Source organism: Neofelis nebulosa, chromosome 3, assembly GCF_028018385.1.
Source record: "Neofelis nebulosa isolate mNeoNeb1 chromosome 3, mNeoNeb1.pri, whole genome shotgun sequence".
NCBI classification, from domain to species: Eukaryota; Metazoa; Chordata; class Mammalia; order Carnivora; family Felidae; genus Neofelis; species Neofelis nebulosa.
The window spans coordinates 175,235,956-175,239,624 of NC_080784.1; the positions used below are offsets into that span (position 1 = coordinate 175,235,956).

At 43.3% G+C, this 3,669-nt stretch overlaps 1 pseudogene; it reads right to left on the reverse strand.

The window, feature by feature from the left end:
* Positions 1-946: 946 nt before the first annotated feature.
* LOC131506216 (large ribosomal subunit protein eL21-like) lies at positions 947-1,511 on the reverse strand (annotated as a pseudogene).
* Positions 1,512-3,669: the final 2,158 nt, after the last annotated feature.

The window sequence follows — 3,669 nt, forward strand, 5'->3', positions numbered from 1 at the left end:
GTGTGATGATGGTATTCTAGTTACACTTTTAAAAAGAAGTCCTTGGGACACCTGGGTGGCTCAGTTAGTTAAGAGACCAACTCTTGATTTCGGCTCAGGTCATGATCTTGCAATTTGTGAGTTGGAGCCATGTGTCAGGCTCTGGGCTGACAGTGTGGGTGACACATGCATGCACTCTCTCTCTCTCTCCCTCTCTCTCTCTCAAAATAAACTTAAAAAAATCTTCAAACATAAAAAAAATTTAAAAAAGAAGTCCTTTTCTTTTAGAGATGCACTTTGCAGTATTTGTGGATGAAAATATGATTTCTAGGATTCGCTTTAATATATTCCGAGAGCAGGAGGGAGTGAATGGGGGGTAGATGCACTAGAGATTGGCCATGAGTTGGTCAATGTTGAACCTGAGTGAGGGGTACATGGAACCCATCCTAGTCGTCTCTCTACTTTTATACAGGCGTTAATAATTCCATAATAAATAATTTTCATGGTTAATTTTGTTCTTATTTAAAACCTTTAAATCTTTCACTGTAGAATTGAGGGCCAGAGGAAGGCAGTGGCTACTGGCATGCACTAAGGCCCACACCACCTGCATTTGAATGGAGCAACTCTTTTTCCTGTTGGGTCATCTAAAGTAGGGAACTTTGCGTTGCTCTATCTCAGTAAAATGGGGATAACAGTACTACCTCCTTACTCCTTCATCGAGTTATTATGACAACGAAATGAGTAAAATGTTTTCAGGGTCTAAACAATCCATGACACAGATTAAGCACTATATGGATTTACTATTTGTATTGGGGTTTTGTTTTTGTTTTTGTTTTTGTTTTTGTTTTTGTTTTTTGACACAATCAAAGTTGGCTTTAAATATTTCTTTGGGGAAGAGGACACCACACTACTACTCAATTAATAGAAACATTTTTACAGTCTTGAGGTCGTTATTTTTTTACGTTTATCAAGCTGTGAATTCATAGAGTGTGGGTTCCAGCAGCTCAAGCTCCTTTCCATCAGTTCTCAGGAAGTGTGCTTCTCCGGGTGGGGCAGGCTGGAGTTTCAGTTGAACCTTAGTACCTTCCTCCTTGGCTTCCTTCTTTTTCTGATCATTTTCCTTCACAGTCTTCAGGAAGCTATCTCGACTCTTTGATGGCTTAATATGCTCAACAAGTACATTAATTCTCTTGGCAAGAATCTTGCCCTTAACTTATTTGTTTACAATAATGCCAATAGCATGCTGGGTGACATTGTAGACTCTTCCAGTTTTACCATGGTAACATTTGGGGCTTTCCTTTTTGAACAGTGCCCATTCCCTTGATGTCCACAATATCACCTTTCTTGTAGATTCGCATGGATATGGCCAAAGGAACAACTCCATGTTTTCTGAAAAGCCTGGAGAACATACAGCGAGTACCTCTCCTCTTTCCCTTTGTGTTGGTCATTTTGGTGAATTACCGGAAGATGGCGGTTCCTGGGTTTCTTTCTTTCTTTTTTTTTTTTTTTGTCTTCAGACATAAGTTTCCTGATAAGAGTGTCTCTAGTCATTTTGTGTTGTCTACCCATAGTTCTAACTTTCATCCCACTTTGGATCACCAGCTCCATTTCTAACATGAACTAACAATTCTGGTACTGATTCTGACATGTGGGCTCCCCACCCCCCCCATCCAAGCAATTCTCTGACATCAGCTGGGTGTCCTGCAATTCAACTCAATCCAGACACCATCTACCTGGAGATGATGTCAGATTCCTACAAGACTGCCCCCCGCCCCCCAAGACACACCTTCAGATGCTGACCACAAGTCCACATTGTCACCTGTGCTTCTGACCCACTGGCTATAGATCTGAGGTTCTCATGACCCCCTCCCTGGGTTCAGTTAATTTGCTAGAGCCTCTCACCGAACTCAAGAAACCAGCTTACTTACTAGATTATTGGTTTATTATAAAAGGTTGTGCTCGGGGCGCCTGGGTGGCTCAGTCGGTTAAGCGTCCGACTTCGGCTCAGGTCATGATCTCGTGGTCCTTGAGTTCGAGCCCCGCGTCGGGCTCTGTGCTGACAGCTCAGAGCCTGGAGCCTGTTTCAGATTCTGTGTCTCCCTCTCTCTCTGACCCTCCCTCGTTCATGCTCTGTCTCTCTCTGTCTCAAAAATAAATTGTAAAAAAAACGTTAAAAAAAAAAAAAAAAGGTTGTGCTCTAGGAAAAGCCCAATGGAAGCGGTACATAGGGCACGGTATGGGGAAAGGGCACAGACTTTCCGTGATCCATGGAAGCACCAATTTCCCTGAATATCCATGTTTTCAACCAGCCCATAAGCTCTCGGAAACTTCTCCTTTGGGGTTTTAAGGGAGGTTTCATTACTTAGGTATGATTGATTGGATCATTGATCATTGTCCACTGGTGGCCGAGCTCACCTTCCACCTCCTCTCCCCTCCCAGGAAGCAGGGGACTGATGGCCCAGTTGGTTCTCTCAGCCAGCCCCCATCCTTAGGTGCTTTCTAAAAGTTACCTCATTAACATAACAAAAGATTCCTTTAGCACTCTCATCTCTTAGAAAATTCCAGGGGTTTTAGGAGCGCTGTTCCAGAGATAGACAAAGACTAAATATACATGTCTTATTATAAATCACAATATCACAATACCCACCTACTCAGTCTCTCACTCTTAATGCATCAGCTGCAATTTTCCAGGTTTTAAAAGTGGAGCAAAACTTAAAGACGCTCGTGAAGCAATCTGAGGGCAATCCTGCTAGATTTTAGCTATGAACTTTCAGTCTTTTATAGTTGTTTGCTCACTCCGAATCTGACAGTTTTTTTGTTTTTTGTTTTTTGGTTTTTTTTGGTGTGCCTCACCTTTATCAAGTCTTTCCGAAACAACCTGATTTTCATAAGAATGTTCCTTCTGCGTCATTTTTCATCATTTCCATAATTCCTAATTACATTGTAACTTTTCTATTGCAACCTTTTAAATTGTGTCTGGGGGCAAACAAACTGACTATTGGCAAGCAGACATCACAACTGGGGGAAGAAGTGCCCAGGTACATGCTGAGCATGCCAATGGCCTGTGTTAAGCTTGCTGAAAGCAGCAGATAGATGACGCTTTACAGAGAGAGTGGAGGCCGCATCAGTTAACCTAGGGGGCTGGTTAAGTGGAGGTTAGCCAGGGGAACCTGGTGTACTCAAGTCAACAGTGGTTGCCTATGGGGGGTGATTTGTTTTAACGATGAACATGTATTATCACTCTTGTCCACCAAAGAAAAAATCCAACCTTTCCTATGTTGGAAACGACATTAAAAAAAGGTTTTTTTAACATTTATTTATTTATTTTTTTGAGAGGCACAGAGAGACAGAGCACGCGGTGGGGAGGGGCAGAGAGAGAGTGAGACACAATCCGAAGCAGCCTCCATCCAGGCTCTGAGCTGCCAGGGCAGAGCCTGAAGCGGGGAGGGGGCTTGAACTCCCAGATTGGGGGGATCATGACCTGAGCCGGAAGTCTCATGACCCGAGCGCTTAACCGACTGAACCACCCCCCACCCCATCTTTGAAGCTACTTTTTAAAGTAAATCCATTCACAGGGGACTAGGGTGCAAACAAAGAAAATGTGCCGCGAATATCGCTAATTCATACACCCTTGTGTGCAAACAATGGGTTGCTGGATCCTGTAGAACCCTAGGGTCTGAGCATGAGCAA